General features: G+C 37.2%; 1 long non-coding RNA gene across 1 annotated transcript; it reads right to left on the reverse strand.

Moving 5' to 3' along the window:
- Positions 1–341: 341 nt before the first annotated feature.
- Positions 342–2402, reverse strand: LOC122232625. The gene is made up of 3 exons (XR_006209984.1): positions 2318–2402; positions 1501–1526; positions 342–410 (listed from the first exon to the last, which is right to left on the reverse strand). It is a non-coding gene; the product is annotated as an uncharacterized LOC122232625 (long non-coding RNA).
- Positions 2403–20050: the final 17648 nt, after the last annotated feature.

The raw sequence follows: 20050 nt of genomic DNA on the forward strand, positions 1-20050 counted from the left end.
ACACTATTGATTTCATCTCTCCTCTGTAAGCCAGGGAGTTCAAAGATGGATGAAGTCTAGAAACTGATAGAAAATAAATAGTTAACAGTCAAACCCTGGGCCTGCTCTGAACCTTCCGAGGCAGCCAGTAAATTGAACGCAGCAGCGAGAAAACAGAGCCACTTCCGCTCACCCATGGAAACAGTCAAGCTGCCACAATTTGCTCAAGGTGCAAGTAACAGATCAGCCTTTCGGAGGACCCCGTACACGTTGCACATTGCGGTAGTCTCACCTCGGTCGCAGAGCCTCTGCCTCACAGCTGGCTGAAGGAATGAGCTTGCACACCAGAATATTAATGTCAGCATCTTTTATCACATGAGCTGAGGATTTGCAACCATTTGAAAACACCCCCCAACTCTGCTTGTGATTATCTGTAATTTAGAGAAAGGAGCAGAGTTATCATTAAAAAAAATCTGTCTATCATCAAACACATTGATGACAGTGCCTGTGTAAAATACACACACACACACACACATATATGTGTGTGTGTGTGTGTATTTTTTTGAATGTTTTATTTATAAGCAATCATGACAATGTAAAAGCAAACCAAAACCCCCAAAAACCTCCTGAAGGTTTTTTAGAAAAAGAATGAAAGAATGCTTCCTCACTTCTACCCATCCCCCAAACCCACCTTGCTGTTAATTGAATAATCTAGACAGAAATACCATAACATGCCTTTGGATTGTGTGCTATTTTGTATATCACCTAATACCACCATTTATTCCTATCCCCTGGTTCTCCACCTTTCCCTGAGTCTTCCTGCTGGGACTGTTATCCAGTCCTAACAAGTTGGGCAAGATACACCAAATCCCAATGTCAAAGAAATTTCTCTTCATGACTGGCAGATCCTGTCAGGGGCTGCCTCAAAATCAATAGGATTGCTTTATCAATCAATCGCTCTGTCAAAAACCAATGAAATGTTCTTTCTGTCCTCAAGCAGTGACCATTCTGAGCAGTGGGATGTTCACAGCAGACACTCAGTGAAAACAAAATTCCATTCTGTTGAAACTCCTTGCAACATAACTTTTAATACATTTTTTTTAAAAAGACCTCAAAATGAAATTCCTATATGACTAGTCTCATGTGAGTAATTTTTTTGAATCAAGATCTTAATCTAGATAAATCATTTCCTTAAATGTTTCAAAAATACAATATTTGGTGCCTATCATGACATGTGTGTTGATTGCATCTGGCCCTAACACCTGCTAAACTTGCTGTTTGTCTTTTTAGGAATCTTGACTTGCTCTTTCCTTTCACTATTGTTGTTCTTAATCTCTTAAAAACTCCCAGCGTTGTGCTCATAGATGCATATTTTCTTTATAAGATGAGTCAGTGAATTCTATAAGCCGCCTGCAGTTGCACAATGATTATCTAGCAGTGATGTAGTAAATAGCATACAATCTGGGGTTTCATACTGGATTGGCCACTTAGTAGCTGAATCACCTTAGGACATTTACTTACATTTTTTTCTGCCTCAGTCTCCTCATCTGTAAAATGGAAATAATGACAATTATCTCCAAAGTAGGTCGTGAGAATCAACTGAAATAATAGGTACAAATTACTCTGTAGTCTCTGTCACAAAGTGAGTTCCCAGTAAATGCCAGTCCCTGCCACCTGGATTTCAGGCAATAGTGGTGGATGTGGATTAAAATCAGGGCCTAACCTGGCCAGAGTTTCGTATTTGCTGATGACATTTTCTGGATTAAGGTAAGAATGTGGAAAGAAAAGAGACCAGTTCACATATAGATGTATTATTCTAGGATATATTGAATCAGTTAATATATTTGATAGTAAAGTGTTTGTTTGTTTGTTTTGTCTGAGGAGGATTCTTTTGTAGAAGAAGACAGAGTGGTGAATTGAAGCAGGCGCATTATTGTTTGGTTGAAAGTATTACTTTCACCTTCACTCAAAACTTCAGGCCTGGGGGGCGGCACATTAAATTGGCGGCTTCAAACCCTGTAAATTCCAGACAGGTAGAGTTGTTTGGGGACAATAGACACTTGGAAAGTCTAAATGAAGAGGAGACATCTACTGCTCTTTCCAGGGACAGTCACAATATTTCTAAAAGCCTGCCATAAACTCTCATTGACAAAGTCTCGTCAATTTGGGGCTTTTTCCTTGGTGTGAAAGTAAACTCTTGTCCTCTCCGCTAAAATACTAAGCAAATCAACAGCGGGCCCACATGGAAAGGTGACATATTTACCATCTTAACAAAACATGTAAGTCTGAAGCAAGGGGAGTTGCATGTATTTTCATAAGACGACATAAGACAACATACTTGCGATGCTAGCACAGGCAGGGCATTCTTCAGACTGAGTCGCAATTTCCTTTCATTATTGCCGTAATCCCTTCTGGGCAGCACATGGTTAAGCATATTCCAGTTCCTGCAGGATTTTAAAATTTCAGAGCAAGAAAGAAAACAAGTAGCCACGCATATAAAGAAATAGTCTGTAAGTCAGCCTTTCTTCTTCTCCATATAGCATGCTGCTCATCCAATCATCGAAATTATTTGGGATTCACTCAAGGATGGACAACAAAGTTTAATGAGTCCTCCTGTGAATTTGAGAAGGGCATATAGCACTTTGCTGTATTGAATCTCAGGGCTTCTATTATCCCCTGATTTGGACCATAATCAGCCAAAGAGAAATTATTAACACTAGCACTGTAGTCTCTGTAAAATGCAGCTTCTCAAAAAACATTGAATCTTAACAATGTAATTGACAAACATCACTAGAGACGTAAAACTAATGAGCCACGGTGTTTCTAAGAATATACTTCAAAAAATAAAGAGTACCTTATCATTTGGTATGAACGTGAACAAATGCCTACAACCAGAGGCAAATGACCTCTCTGCTCTCAAGTCTTGCTGTTCTTAGTAAAGTTTCTGTAATTCTTCCCTTTACAAAGATCTTAGACTGTAGGCTTCAGGGACAAATTGTACACCAACCAAGGGATTTGTTATGTTTCTTGCCTCCTCATTCGCTCCATTTAATTTTTTATAGAAATTAACCTCCTCTTCTTTTTTCCGTGTATACTTGTCTTCCCATTAGAGTATTAACTCTTCAGAAGACAACAGACACTGTCTAAACTCTTTTTGACCTTCATCTAGGGCAGTGACATACTGTGCAAAAAGCAAGCACTCCACAAAATTGATTCTGTTTCCTGTCTTCTCCACCTACATTGGAAATACCTTTGTTTTCACTCCTCATTTCTGGAGCCAAACGGAATGTCGTCCTGACGTGGGTCTCAAGTGTAGGAGGAAGGTATTTCTGAGAGCGGTGGAGGGTGCTGCTCCCTCCTGTCCCCACCTGGCCTCCAGTGTCCCCAATAGGACACCTGTGACATCCCAGTATCTTTGAGGGAAAGTCAAAAAGTATAAAGACCAGATATGCGATAGAACACAAAACGTGGTGATGTACAAAATGAGCTACACAAACTGAGAAATTTAAATCACAGTCTGTTGTTCCATGAAAGTGCAAGAATTGCAAATTTTTCTTCAATATGGGAACTACAAATAGAGAAAAACCCTTTGGACCATCTTGTGGTGAGTCCACCACTACTGCATTAGACCACGTTTCCTTGCTCGTTCCCAGACATTTTAACCATGCTCTGTCTCTGTTTGGGTAGATATTATCATAGTCAATTACAAGAATTTTTTTAAAAATTTACTAGTAAAAAGAGTGTCTCCTTTCCGTTTCCTGATTGAGCAGGCAGCGAACAACTTGTGGAAAGATTATTTCAATGAGAGGTGACCATACTTGTAGCAAGAATTGAAAAAAAAAACAAAAACAGGTTTTTTCACTTAATGATTGGATCTCACTGAATTCACCAACTGGAATCAAATATCAGGGAAGTTTTCTTGCTTAGTTTCTTGTTTAATTATTAAACACATTTCACAGAATTGTTGAGCTGGAAGAGAACTCAAGAAGTCTAATAGAGCCCATTGGCCTCAGGGAAAACACTCTGAAACACTGTCCAACAGGACTGTGGATAGACTCCATGGGGACTAAAATGGCAAGAACACGGTATTCTTAGCCCAGGCCGTCTCACAGATATCTGTTATTTTCTCCCTTATCTGTGTACATTCCAACCTATTTTAGAGGGAAATTCAATTCATTTGACACGAATTCCTCTTTACAAAGCTTTTTTGGATGTTTCAATACATTTTTGTCTTCCAGATAAAAGAAATTCATCATTTTATAAATCATAGGACCTATTTAGATGTCTTCCTACTAGCTTTCTCTTAAATATGGATACTATCTGTATCTGTACTTGTCTAGCTCATAGTTTTTTGTTGGTTTTTTTTTTTGGTTATGTTTTTTGTTTTTTTGTTTTGTTTTGTTTTTTGGATTGTTCCTTCAATGAGGTTTTAAAAAATATACTGATTTTTAAAATACCACATTTATTCCTGGGGCACCTGGGTGGCTCAGTTAAGCATCTGAGTCTTGATTTTGGATCAGGTCATTATCTCACAGTTTGTGGGATCAAGCCCACATTGGGCTCCACGCTGACAGTGTGGAGCCTGCGTGGGATTCTCTCTCCCTCTCTCTTTGCCCCTTCCCCTTCTTGCATACTCTCTCTCTCTCTCTCTCTCTCTCGTTCTCATGCCACACATTGAAGAAGGTATGGCAAATGGAGAAGAAATATATAATCAGCAAGAATGCCACCATGTCGGTACAATCTCTGCTATTGCTTCAGTATATTTCTTTCCAGTCTTTTCACTGATACTAAATTTTGATTGTCCACAGTTATTACCATAGAGGTTTTTTACTTGCTCTTTTTCAGTCAATATTATGGGAAGATCATTTCCTAGGTTTTGTATAGTCTTTATAATTATCATTTTTGCAATCATACTTCATTAAATGGATCTGTCATTCTTATATTTCAAGACATTTTGGGGGTTGTTCCATATTTTGACTATGGGTCAAAATGATCTATAATGCAATGAATACTTTTGTTTGTATACTTGAGATTATTTTCTTAGAATCAATTTTCTGAAGAGGCTAAAGTATAGAAACACTTGAGAATTTTGATACACATTGCCAAATTTCTTTGCAAAAGAGTGGTGCTAATTCAGAGTACCATCAGAAATGTTTAAAAGTGTCCATTTCTTCTGATCCTCACCATCAATGGGAATTACACACTTCTAAAAATGTGAATTTAACAGACCAAAACAATGCATCATTAAAAAATAGGTTTATTTCTAGTGGAAAGGGATATTTTTCTTTACATTTCTTCTCCTTTGTAAATTAGCTCTTCCCTTTATTTGCCCATTTATCTGTTGACTACTCATACTGGACTTTTAGAAATATTTGCTTCCAGTTTTTTCAAACCACCAAAAAGGCATGTACTCATTTTCTTTCTTTTTTTTTTTTTTATAACTTGAAGGTATCTGTTTTCTCCATCTTCTCTTCTGCCGTTTCCCCAAGTTTTAGTTCAACTTCATTGAAAATACTCTGAATGTCAAGAAGCACATTTTTCTTGTCTTTTTTTTGGTGGTGGGGGGGAGCTGTCCCTCTTTTAGATTTCACTTTGTTGATTTGTTCTCATGTAGCGACTTTGGTTTTTGTCATTCTTCTTCACAATCTTGGCCTGCTGTAGACTATCTGCAGTTCTCATTCACAGGACAGCACCTGCTCAAGTATAGGATCGCCTCCTAATTATTTTACCGTGTGCTGCCAATCTAACGTGACCCATCGGGCCAGTTACTGACCCCCAGCATTAGTGGGAAGGCCTATAATGCTGTGATGTATAAAAAATCTTGTCATTTAGCAAGTTTTCTCTTCATTCCATGACACATCACCCTGAGCAGGGAGACAAGAATCTAATAGGAAGAGCACAGTGATGGTGGATGTGATTTTGTGATTTTGGCCACAGACTTTTCATTCCCAAGGTATAACACTCATGTCTGTTAGCTAAGCTCAGGAAAGAAATAATGAGAAACAGGTGACAGCCTTGAAAGCATCATAGAATCAGTTCCCTGAGCAATTGACTGCTCTCCAGAATGATGCCCTGAGCATGTGCAAGGGAAATTTAAAAGACTATAAATGCAGCAAACCGATCCAAGTCATGTCCAGAGTGAAAGATGTATCACGTTGGGACATAGAATAGCCATTAGGGTGGGCAACAGAACAGGATCTGTGATTTCAAGAACTACAAACCATATCGATGTGAGAGCCTGACAACCTCTTAAGACAGGATTATATTACTCTTCTCTCTCCTGTGGTCCCTCTCTTCAGTCTCCTAAGAAACAGTCACTGTTTTCTTTTATTTGCCTTAAATGTATAAGAGACAACAGGGTTGAGGAAAGGGTGTGGGTTTTGTGTCCAAACAGGTCTGTCTGCGTATTCATGGGCAAATTATTTAACAAATTATTTAATCTCTTCAATTTAACAAATTATTTAATCTCTTCAATACTCAAAGTTCTCAATGGTAAAATGGAAACAATAGAAATCTACCTGTCCAAGTTGTTGTGTGTTTTACAGGGAATGTCTTAAAATATCACATTCAGATCTTAGCAAATGGTGGGCTCCAATAAATGGTATTCTGGTTGCTATTGCTGTTTTTATTAATGTACAGGGTTAGCTCTTGAGATGTGACCTTGTTATGCATCGTAAATTACCATGTGGAGAACAGAGCCTGGATTCAAGTGTGTATAAACTGTTAATTCATATTGCAGCGTTTGATTTGAGACAGAGTGGAAAAATATATACATCGTTCCCATATCAGTGCTTTCACTAGGGAAAAATACTTTCTTTTTTATATATTTTCATTGTATTGTATTTTTGCAGGATATTCTACGTTGTCTGTATTAGAAAGGAGAAAGAGGAATTTGCAATATTTCTGATTGTTGACTCCAAATAGCTGACTAGCTATTTGGGGGGGGTCAAGAAGGCAGAGTAGGATGTGTTCATTAACTGTTGAACCTCCTTGGAAATCATGACAGTGCTATCAATAATTATTTTTTCACTCACAAAGTGATATATACAGTACTGCTTAGCTACAGGAAACATCTGCTTACTTAGATATCTACAAACTAGATCTTCCCAAAAGATCAAAATCTTATTAAATTAGAAGGTAGATGTGGAGAAGTACTTATGTATGATCAAATTGCCCCTCTTACTAGTTGGGCTAATTTTTTAGATAAATAGAGGGAACCAGGAATATGTCAAGAAAGGAAAGCCATGGATTAATTTATTCGGCCTGATAACATAGGCCCCCATAAAAAGGGAATCTTCAGAAGTCCCTTGCCATCACCTCTAACGATGTAAAGCACTGACAAGAAATTCTAGTCAACAGTGACTGAAAATGGGTTGGCAATCATAAATTAAAATTAAGGAGTTTAAATATGATATAAAATCATTTAATCTTAATGATTTATGCTGGTTCTCAGAGGCAATTATTTACTAACGCTTATGTTTATTGCTGTTTTGACTTTTTTAATTACAGCAAACCCAAAATTCAATTATACACTCTAGTATATATTTCAAGCAATAGTATTGTAAATAAAAGGAGAACCAATTAATAATGTGCTTAGTCTAGCAAAGCTAAATCAAGGATAATACAAAACATAGGGCAACTTGATCCAGGTTTGGAAGCTGTGGAAAAGATCCCATCTGGTTAAATTGGAAAACCTGAAGGTTGGAAATGATGATTCCTTTTTTCTTTGTTTTTTTAAAAAATAGAAGTGCTCTTTTAGAAGGTAAGTCACTTTTAAGTGACTTTTAGAAGGTAATATAAATTGTAATTTTCTAAGTTCAGAGGCAATTAAAAATATATATCTGGAAGCTTCTTATCAATAATCAGGGATGTGATTTTTAGGCCAAAAGTGTAGTTGTGTGGGTTTATCTCTGTATTGTCTCCACTGGCATTTGCTTTTGGAATGATATAGGCTGATCCAGCTGTGTTTTGGGTTCCTTAAACATCTCACACTATTCCTCAAATGTTTGGGGTTTGACAAAACCCCAAATGCATTTGGCCAAGCACGTTTTTCCTTGATTTTTAAACACATGTGGGTTTTATGGGAAATTTAATCCATGTGTTTTTGATTCCTTTACACTTAACTCATCAAAATGTTGTTGTGTAAGGTCTCTTTGATGTCCAAGAAGCTTTTGGAGGTTTTTGTTTTTTTTTTTTTTAAGTGGGACACTTTAATCCTTTTTTCTTAGAAACAGGAAGTTACATGATGCCAAAAAAAAAAAAAAAAAAAAACAAAGAAAAAAAACCTTTGACACTAGGATGGTGATATTTGATTGAACATTTTAGAACCTTAGGATTCAACTTGGCTCAGAATTTGACTGAAATAATTCTCCTGGTCATTAATTCCCCATTAAATTTGTTGCTTCTTGGTGGTTTTTGAATGAGTAACATGTTATATTTTTCTTCAGAAGAAAATACAAAAGTGGTAAAAAATCACAAAAGGTTTTTAAATTAATGGTGACATCTTATAAATAAGGTTGGCATTTTATTTATTATATATATATATCGACTAAATAAGCTCTGCAAATGGGGGATAAATTATGCCCTTCCCCCCATGCCACAAAGCAGCCTGGAAAAAAGGTGTCTGAAAGGGAAAACCCACTCAAGGCCCATTGGGAAACACGTGCCTGGGTTTTACTAGCATTTTGTTTAAATGTGTCCCAAAGAAATCAGGAAACTTTCATACAACCACATATAAAGGAGGGGGTTACAGATGAGAAGTGTGTTGACAGAAGAAGGCAGAAGAGTGAATTTTATAATCTGTGAACTGAGGATAATGGTAGTACTTACCTCCTAGAAGAACTGCAAAGTTTAAATTAGTTAATACATACAAGGTACTGCACTGGCTCATTGTAGGAGTTCAGCAGGTGTAGCTCATTTTATTGTTTACATCTGGGTTTGAATTCCAGCTCCAGAGATTACTGCAACCTTGAGCAAGTCCCTCCCCTACTCCACCTCAGTGTTCTTATCTCTCAGAGATACTGTAAACACCATGTCATGTAAACATAGCACCCATCTTCTACACTTTAATACGTGAAATATCATCTGTTTTACAGACGAACAAGCAACTTGCCCAAAGTCACAGAGCTGTGAGTAATAGAGCAAGAATTTGCACTCAGTGCCTCTGACTAAATAGTTTGTGTTCTTTCTACTGCTTTTTTTAAAGAAGACAGTGAATATAAAAATAGAAACAAAGAACAGGAAAGAAACATGGATGGCTTTGTCAAAATTGTCAGGAGCCAATACCTTCATCGAACAACCAGTATTTCTACTTTCTTTGAGAATTTTCCATCTATAACATAGAAATCTTTCCAGAATCAGGAAATTAAAGCATGTTAAAGCAAAGCAAAGGGTTATATTAATAAAAGACAGTGTTCTGATGACATGATTTCTACTTTCCCAGTTCTGAGCCCAGGCAAACCAGTATGGAAAGCCCATGAAACTTTTCTCTCTGTTCTCTCCTAGGCTATGAAAGCCTACACTTCAAGTTAGATGGCAGATGGTAATGCTGGAGGCAGGACGGACAGGTAGACCTTACTATTGGAAAGATCTTGTTCTCTCTCTAGAGTACTATCCTACTGAGGGATTCTGTCTCCTATGATGTCATTAGCTTTACTCCATTCCATCAACATCAGCAGAATTAACCTACCAGTCGAAATGGCAAAAAGTATCTTACAAAGCCTGGAGATGATCACATATCATCAGTGCCTCCCTTACATTGGTCCAAAAGACTGGAATGGTAGTGGCGATGGACAAATACCTTACAGTGTTGTATATATCATTAGGTAAACTTTGTATATATCAAAGGTAAGCTAAACAGAGCAGGAAATACCAACATTTTATATCTCAAGAATAATGGCTAGTTTGAGATCACTCAGATAATTAGTAATGTCAGTTAAGAGAAAGTTTTTGCAAACTACAAGATTTTTATTTTGTACTCCACTTTGAGAAACATCTTTTGGGCAAAGCGAGGGGACTGTATTGTATGTGTGGGAAGGAAGGAATGTATGTATATGTTACTTTTTTGCTTATACTTGTACAAATCAGCAGATAAAATGACATTTAAATTGTAGGTTCCATGACCTATAATGTTGAAGAATAACATAATAAATGAATGATTAGCAGTAATAGATATTAGCTTTTCGACTTAATTCTTACTGTTAACATTATTTGCTGTTTACATACTTATTTAAATAACAATTATAATAACATTTATTGAGTCCTTACCATGTACCAGACAATTTACTTAAAATGTAAGTTATCTGAAAGGGTCACTCATTCTCTGATTTCTGTGTCATAAACATAGTTTTTCTCTTTCGCAAAAGCTGGCCTTCTGAAGACATATTCTGTTCTCCAGATGGTTCTCTGAGATATCTGTGTCTGATTCATCTTTGTGTCCCCAAAGGGCTAAGGAAGTGCCTTACTTGTAGTTGTTGCTTGCTGTAACCAAATCTTACTTTCTTTGATATCACATGAAAACTTCTCTACATTCAAAAAATCTAGCCATAGAGTGTTTTGTAACTCACCATTAGGAGTGTGATGTCTACAGTTTTTAATAAGTCTCTGAGTGGATCAAAACTCCTGGCCACTGTAGGTCGTCTGTGGCATTTGTGGGAGGGAACAAGGAAGTCTTCTGATGTCTGTACCCAGGGAAGCCCAAAGCACATCCAGAATGAGCACAGTGCCCTGAATGATTTGACACTAGACCTTCTCATCGTGCTCTCCTTTATACCTCCACAAACAAACCAAGGATACAAGCCCTCTCCTGAAAGTCTTACAGTGATCAACTAAGCTTCAGACAGGGTAAAAGCAAGAATGAGAAGGAAAACTAAGGCAACAGGGGTATTAGTTAACTGTCATGCTTCATGACACAAAAAGTTATTATAACCTGGAGAAGTTATATAGAAGTTATTTCTTGAATATATTTTGGAATAATTGTAGATAATTTAGATTTTAAACTTTAATCTACTTTTAATTTTAGAATAATGTTAGGAAAATTGCCAAGATAATATAGAGAGTTCCTAGATACTTTCCACCAAGTTTCTCCAAAGCTAAAATATTAACCATGGTACATTTGTCACAACTAAGATATGAACATTAGTACAATACTCTGAACTAAACTAAAGACTTTATTTGGATTATACCAGGTTTTCCACTAAAATCCTTTTATTTTCCAGGATCTAATGTTGGAGACCACACGGCATGTAGTCATTTTGTCTTCTAGACTTCTCTAATCTGTGCTAGTTTCTCCATCTTTCCTCATTTTTCATTACAGTCAACTTTTAAAAGGAGAGAAAGTTCTCTCTCTCTATGGAACCATTGTGTGTGTGTGTGTGTGTGTGCGCACGCGCGTGTATGTGTACATGTACACAGAATGGTCAGAGAATGTTCTCTGAAGGTGACAGTTGACCAAAGACCTAAATTTAAAAGATGAGAAGAGTCAAAGAATGAAAAAGTCTTAGGGAAGAGAATTCTAGGTTGAGGGAGTAGCATGGGAAAATGCCCTGGGGCAGGAAGGCAGGAAGAAGTTTGATGTATTCAAGGGGCCATGGAAAGCTAGAATGGTTGGAGTAGAGAGCCAGATCCTGCATGGCTTGGAGGCCATGGTTGTTAAATGCATTATCTTTCCTGGAAGATTTCCTTGGTGTCTTTTGCAACATAAAACATAACTTTCCAAAAATCAGCTCTGGGTGGAATTAAGTTGTGACTGGACATCATTTCTCTGACCATCAAAACCAATCCATGAGGTTCTTGAGAGAGCAGGCAGATACCTGACTATCCTCTGAGATAGCCCGACAATATCTGCCTTTTCCATGTGAGGTCCTGGAAGAACAAACTAAAACATGTTGCCAGTATTTCTGAGTATCTAGGTGCTTGCTGTTGGATACTTGCTTCCCCCTGGAAACTGTCACCCTCGCTTAATCTACCCCCACCCCCACTGCTTTGTCAATTAAAGGTATGCAAGATGCCAAATGTGACAACATTAAAATGATGGAGATAATTATTTTGATGGTCTGAAGGAAAGATTGTATCTCTTGTAAGAGGAGAGCAAGAAAAGTATATGTCCTCAGACTGTTTATTTTCTCTCCAAATTCCCTTCCTTGAAGTGGTTTGTGCAATCTCTTGATTTTCTGCTGTTGAGCTGTAGAGTTCATGATCTGAACACCTCTCCAGTCGCTAGACCCTGGCCTTATATGTGATATCCAAGAAAAAAGCGTGGTTTGTGAGCAATGCATGTTGCTTCTTCTGCAAAAAGCTGTCATATCTATGAAATTGAAGAGTTTCAAAAGCAATAAGTAAAACTTCAACCACTTCTCTCAATAGAGCTCTTCAAATCTCTGTCATCCACAAAAATAAAGCATATAAATTGAAATTGATTTTTATAAAACCTTCATAAAAATAAATCTAAACATTTGGAAACATCTGCTGGATGGCTCAGGAATTTTATTTTTATCATTTTTGAATGAGTCCAGCTTTGAAGAGCTGCAACCAATTAAATCTGGCACTATACAAAATCAATCAGATGTATAGATATACACAATAGGAAGAGACCATCGTAACCTTGGTTCTCCTGTTGGTCATATTCGATATCAGCCTTCAACTGTGTAGCATAATAGTTTCGACCAGGGGCTTTGGAGATATGTAGTTGTAGTTTTAAGTTCTGGATCTGCCACCTGTTAGCCCTGCGACCTTGGACAATTTACTGAAACATTTCTTTTTTTTTTTATTAAAATTTTTATTTTTCAACGTTTTTTTTTTTTATTTATTTTTGAGACAGAGAGAGACAGAGCATGAACGGGGGAGGGGCAGAGAGAGAGGGAGACACAGAATCGGAAACAGTCTCCAGGCTCCGAGCCATCAGCCCAGAGCCTGACGCGGGGCTCGAACTCACGGACCGCGAGATCGTGACCTGGCTGAAGTCGGACGCTTAACCGACTGCGCCACCCAGGCGCCCCTACTGAAACATTTCTAATCTTCAGTTTATAGATCTTCAAAATGGAGATCACAATATTTCTGCTATCGAAGGACTGCGAAGCCTACACGAGGTAATTTGCATTAAGAGTTGAACAACACTTTGCCCATTTTTAATGATCAATACAAGTTAACTATTAACATAATTGTTATTGCTAATAAGATCAAGTATTTATTACCCTTATTATGTGTGATGCAGTATTCTGAGCACTGTAGGGACTCAAGAAAGAATTGAATATGATTTCTTTCTGGAGAACCGGGACCTATCCACATGGAAGGTTAACTATCAACAGAAGCTCCAAGAACAAAAATAAGTGGAATTTGGAAATAAGGTAAATGATTAATTGTCAAAGAAGCACACAGGCAAAAGGAAACCTCTGAAAGTGAAGATGTGCTGTATCCAAAAAGGCCAGGAGGAAAGAAGTGTTTCATTATTATGTTTAGAGATTATGCAGTAGCAATTTATATATTAAAGATTGCATCAAGAGAAAATTTAGTTATTATTAAATGGATAGTTGTAGTTAATCAAAGTAAGATATGGATGTGAAAATAATACGGAGATGGTTAACAATAGTTCACTAGATTAATTAATGTCAATTAAGCATCCTGAATTCATTAAAGCCCTTACATAAATCAGAACTTTCCTTTTCATGAGAAATTCTTGCAATGGGTTGGGATGATCTTGTTGGACTTTGATTGCAGCTTTCACTCAGCGACTCTGATCTCATTGAGCAGTTGTGATAAGGCTAGCTGCATCCAAAATGAGCATGTATCAGTATTGTAACACCTTTAGGTCTATCACCCCTACAAAACCCTTGTCACTTTAGTTTAATTGCAAATTCCCTGGAGAGCCTCCTCTAATGACCCATTTACATTAAAGCTTTTAAATTAGATTTCAATCTTAATTTCACTTGAAATGTTACCCTGGAGTAATCACTCCATTATAAATCATTTTATTTGATTTTATGGAATTGCTCAATTACAAGAGAAGTATTGAAATAAAGTGCAGCTATATTGAGAAAAGCAGAGAGACAAAAGCAGAGTCTGTTTGACTTCGGGAAAATGTTATCAGTCAGGGCAAAACTTAGTCATTTATAAGCCACACAATGTCTTACAGTACTGAACTGTGGTATATTTTGTACCAGAGATAATTGGAGTACTGTGGCAATTTGAATGGATATCAAGGCTTTAAACTGGGGGAGGAAGCACAGGAGAATGCCAAGACCATTCCAGATCAAGGTAGGCTGCTTCTTTCCCTTCTGGAAAAATTGCTGACCCTAGAGGCCATCTTTAATGACTGAGTGGCATTTCAGAAATTACCTTCTTTCAGTATGTGTTCCATTTACACAATGTATGTGTTATTGAGTCTGTTTGGGTTGACAGCTCCTCACCCTTGGTATATTTTATTTAAGCTTCACTCTATACTTGGCAACATTCCTGTGTGCTCAATGTGAAAGCTTTTTGACAATGTCTTTTCAACCTAGTTTGGGGTGGGTCAGGATGCTTTTTATTATTAAAAATAAGCCACATTTACATTCTTTGATTAGGAAATTTAGGGAGATAAGGAAGGAAAGATAGGTAGGGCTTTTATATCGATAAGCAGTACATAAGTCTTAGAATTGGAAGGGCCCCTAGATACAAATGACTCAACCTCCAGATTCTACAAAAGGGGCACTGAAACTCTGAATGTAGTGACTTGCTTCAGTTGGGCCCAGTGGGAATTCTAGTTATGGACAGAGCAGGAGGTAGCAACTGAGAACTTCAGCATATTTCCTCTCCATAATTCACGCTCTAGAAATACAGATTTCTTTAAAAAAAAAAATCCAAAGGGGTTGATTTACATTCTCTGTAAAGAAATGAGATGGTGCTTATAAACACCAACTACAAACAACAACAAAACAAAAACCACCAACTACTTGTCAGTCATTGACATAGGACACAGATTCCATCACTGGCAATTTTTTCTAGAAATTTCTTTATGGCTTAGTACCTGGTCAATTTTATAAATGTGTTACACATACTTTAAAAAATGTTGATTTTCTATTTGTTGACTGCAGATTTCCACATATTCATCAATTTCATTCATTCATTCATTCATTCATTCATTCTGAAAGTATTTAGTATCTATTACATATCAAGAAATCTTCTAGGCAACAGGGATGCAAAAGTGAGTGAGAAAAAAAAATTCCATGACTGCTATTAGCTTGTTAATCGTTATTGAAACTTTTTACAGTGTTAATAATTTTTGGTCTGTTTGAGAACTCAGTTTCTGAAGGATAGGTGTTGAAATATCCTATTATGATTGTAGAGATACTCTCTTTGGAATTCTATCAGAATTTTTGCATTAATTTTTTAGGCTTAGGTTTTAAGTGAAGACAAACATGATTGTTGTAGCTAATCAGCAAAATGTACCTTTTATTTTTAGGAGTGCCTCAGTGTTGGTGCTTTTTGTGCCATAATTACGTCTTGTCTGATATCAATATTTTTAGAGCAGTTGTCTTTTGAGTTGTGTGAAATATCTCTTAATCATATTTTATATTTAAATTTTGTGTTGTTTTATTTGTAAAAGTATTTCTTTTAAACAACACACAGCTATTTTTGTTTGTTTTATATTTTAATTCAAACTCATAAACACAGCAATTCATCAGTCTCATTTTTTCCTGGTAACCCCCATATTTTACATACCTATTTTCCTTCTCTAATCTGTGTTTAGTTCTCTTTAGACAGATATTGTCTAGAGAGTTCTCTTTTTTTGCTATTTATTGTTGTATGCCATATTTACTTCTAAATTTATTCCCTTGTTTTGTGGACCTGTCTCTTCTAGTAGCTTCTTACAACAGTCATGTAAGGGGTAAACTATTTGATACTTTATAGATTTGGGAATACCTTTATTTTGACTTCATGTTGGATTGATTGGTTGGGTGTAGACATCATTTTCCCTTGGAAGTTTGAATTGTTCCACTATCTCTAGCTTCCGGTATTATTCCTGAAAATCAGATGCCATCTGACTCCTAATTCTTTGTATTCAACATCTTTTTAGAAGATATTAGTATTGTGAAGTATCTTGGCACATGTCATTGCCTTTTTATTCTATCCTTGGACTTTATCCATTTTATTGATAGTTTATGTCTTCACTATCCCATTTAAATTTTCAAAGCTTTTCCATGTTTTCTCTTCCTTTTTGAAATATATCCTATTATTGTTTCATGTCTACATTGTCTTCTTTTTATCAAATATGTGAGCAATAGCTTGTTGGTGTTTTCTTCTGCTTCCTCTACTGTTTTCCTCCAAGTTCCTCTTTCCTCTTTGTTTTGGGTCCTTTCATGTTGCCAGCCATCTTCACAGTTCCAGTGGTGTTTGGCTATCATTTCGTGTAAGTGATAGATTTCATGGTAGTGTGATTTGAGGGTAGACTAGCTTTTTTGTTGGAGGATAACAACAGAGGTATTTTTCCCCTCTGAGGTTTTTCAGCTTCTCAGAAGAATCTTCCAGTCTCCTACCTGGTAGCTAAGTTTCAGGAGAAAGGGGGGGTGGGCAGGCAGGAGGAGCGAGGTGTGGGCACCTTGCCTTTCAGTTCACTCAATGATTCACTGCCCTCTACTGAGCCTTGGGTCTCTAAGCCTAAAGTCTTCCAACTTAGTTTCCCCATCCCCCCAAATGAATAAATCCATAATGTGGCAATGGAGTCATTGTCTGGCTTGGGGAAGGGAGTGTTGGATATACAAATTTTTATCCAATCCACCTATTTTTAGGCCTTTCCACATTCCTTTTCTACCACATTCCACCAAATCAGGTATTTATGTTTCTTGACACCTTCTAGGTTTCTATCCAACAAATGCACTCGTTTTGTGTATTATCACACACTTTTGCATTTATATTGTCATTTTCTCCTCTGTGTTGTCCATTATCACCATATTAGCTGCTTTCTGTCTTCTAACATTTGGTGACACATCTTATTCTCTTTTGAATCTTCTCCTGTTCAACTTGCCTTTAAGGGTTTATATACTTTATTTTGAAGAAATTTTGGGAACGACTGACACTAAATGCCCATGTTCATTAATCACTTGCCTATGTTTTAAAATTTACTTTTAAAAAAAAGTTTATTTAATTATTTTGAGAGAGAGAAAGCCCCAAGCGGACTCCATGCTGTCAGCATGGAACCTGACCCAGGGCTTGATCCCACAAATCATGAGATCATGACCTAAGAAATCAAGAGTCGGACTCTTAACCAACTGAGCCACCCAGGCACCCCAACAGTTTACTTTTATTGTTGCTAAAGACTTAGTCATAATTTCTATGAGTTGGGGAGGATGGTGTTTGTGTGAGTATGTATGTGTGCTGGGAGGAGGTTAGGGTGTATCAATCCAGTTTGGCATACTTATTCTTTATATTTCTTCCTTATTAAAACCTTCACAGTAGATATTATATCTCTGTTTCACAGATAGGGACACTGAAACTCAGAGTTAATATGTCACTAATTCAAGACCGCAAAATTATTGTCAAGTGGCAAGGTCAATATCTGACTCCAAAGCAAATGCATAATATAAACTGTATTTATGGTTAACGATTAACGATTTAAGAAGACAACAAGTGTGTCTATTAATAATAAATTAGTTGTATCTAATTTGTGAAGTATCACTGATTTGTGAAGTGTCATTGTCACTGTTTATAGTTAGACTCCCCTTTCTACCATCTATTAGATTCCCACCACGGGTACTAAGATTTTTATAGCAATAAATTTTGCCTTCTTGAATACCAAAACAACCATACATTATAGAAAGTAGGGACATTTAAATATGATCTAATTACTGTGGCAGGGCTCCATAATCAATCTACATAATTAACAATTAGATATATCTGATGGAGTCATGTGGCAGTTTGATAGAGAAGTATGGTTCAAACTAGTTCAGGGAACCACTTCCAGCCCATACTTCTTCATGAAGATAACCAGTAATCTTTGGATACTCACATTTTTCATACGGTCTTTATACTCACCCCTTTCCTCTTATCCCCTGTTCTCTCTCCTGCCTTTTCCATACACCCCACACCCCCTCTTTTTATTTGATAATTCCTCAAGAACTGTGGTCACTAGAGACAAGTAGGAGCAAATAATTCAGAAACATTTGGGTCATTGTAAGAACTTAACCATAAATTCTGTGCCTAGATTGCAAATACACATTTTCTGAGTGAATGAGTAAGTGAATGGGTAATTTTATATTCATTGGCACACTTCATGATGCACACAACATGACCTATAGCTTCTGTGGAATGTGAATAATCTACATGGTGGTTTATTTTATTACATCCCTATCTTTTCTCAAATATCTTCACTTCTTAAAGATTACTTATTGACCCCAGTGATAAATGTACATATTAATTAAAAACAAGTGAATAAAAATACTATATTTTGAGTTGGTCAAGGCATCAGCTGCTATAAATACATCAGCTGAGAAGATATTGTGAAAATAGAGAATGGTGGGGCCTGTGGGAAACTATCACAGGATCAAACATTGAAATACTTACCAAGGGTAAATACGTATAAAGTACATGACATGTGCCTGTAAGGAAGACTTCGGCAAACCAATTTCAACGTATGTGACTATGTGTGTGTGGTGAGGGTGATTTTCTCACACCACCAAGCAATTTTTCCAATTCCAGCTGGGTGTGTTACAATTCAACTCAATGTGACCCTATCTACTCAGCGTCAGATTCCACAGGTTAAGGCTCAGTCCCACAAGACTGTCCTCTTCTTCAGATGCAGATCTCAAGTCCAGGTTGTTACCTGTGCTTCTGATTCAATGGTTATAAATTAGAGGTTCCCATAACACCCTCCTTGTGTTTGATTAATTTGCCAGAGGGAGGATTGCAGAAATTAGGAAACTGATTTACTCACTAGATGATTAGTTTGTTACAAAGGATACTAAAGTACAAATCAATAGCCAGATGAAGAGATACATAGGTCCTGAGCAAAGGAGCTGTTATTTCATGGAGTTTGGGGCCTGGCATGGTGGTATATGGAAGTATTCTGCTTCTCCAACCAGGAAGCTCTCTCAACCCCCTCTTTTTTTATGGAAGTTTCATTTCACAGGCATGATTAATTGACTTTGGTCATTGGTGATTGAACCAGCCTTTGGCCCTCTCCCCTACCAGGAAATCAGAGGGTGGGATGGAAAGTTTCAACCATCTATTCATGTGATGTTTCTGTGGCAACCAGTCTCTATTCTTAGGTGTTTCCAAAGAGTCACCTCATTAACCTAACCCTAGTTGCGATGGAAGGAGACTTGTTATGAATAGCAAGACACCCATTTTACCATTATAGCTTTGAAGAGATTTAAGGAACTCAGCACCAGAGGCCAAATTACAGCAAAAGACTCTCCCGTTGCTCTTATCACTCAGAAAATTTCATGAGCTGTAGGAACTCTATGCCAAAAATGGGGATGAAGACCAAGTATATATATTATTTCTTATAATAAATAAAAATATCACAGCCTAGTATGAGTGGTGCTGCTGAATGTTGACCTATAGGAATGTAAGCTCAAGGTTGCCAAATATGCTCTTCTGAAATAAACCAGAAATTTGGGCATTTTGGTCAATTGTTTCAATTTTTTAAGGCTGAAAAATTTATGACTTAGATAGGCTCCAGAAGACCAGAGAATCAGTGCTATGATCTGAATGTTTGTGCCCTGCCACCCTCAATTCATACACTGAAATCCTAACCCCTAAGGTGATGTTATTAGGAGGTGGGGCCTTTGGGTAGGTCTTCGGGACAGAGACCTCATTATGGGATAACTGCCTTCATAAAAGGGGCCAGGGACAGGCTCACTTGCTCCTTCCACCATTGAGCAGACACAGCAATAAGTCAGTGGTCTCAAGCCAGAAAAGGGTCTTCACCAGATCCTGGCCATGTGGGCCCCCTGATCTTGAACTTCCTGTTTTCAGAACTGTGAGAAATAAATTTCTGTTGTTTATAAGCTGCCTAATCTATGATGTTTTGTTACAGCAGCCTGAACAGATTAAAACAGTCAGTCTTAGAGATTATGCAGCTAACAACAATACCCAA

Source organism: Panthera tigris, chromosome D3 (genome assembly GCF_018350195.1).
Source record: "Panthera tigris isolate Pti1 chromosome D3, P.tigris_Pti1_mat1.1, whole genome shotgun sequence".
Lineage (NCBI taxonomy): Eukaryota > Metazoa > Chordata > Mammalia > Carnivora > Felidae > Panthera > Panthera tigris.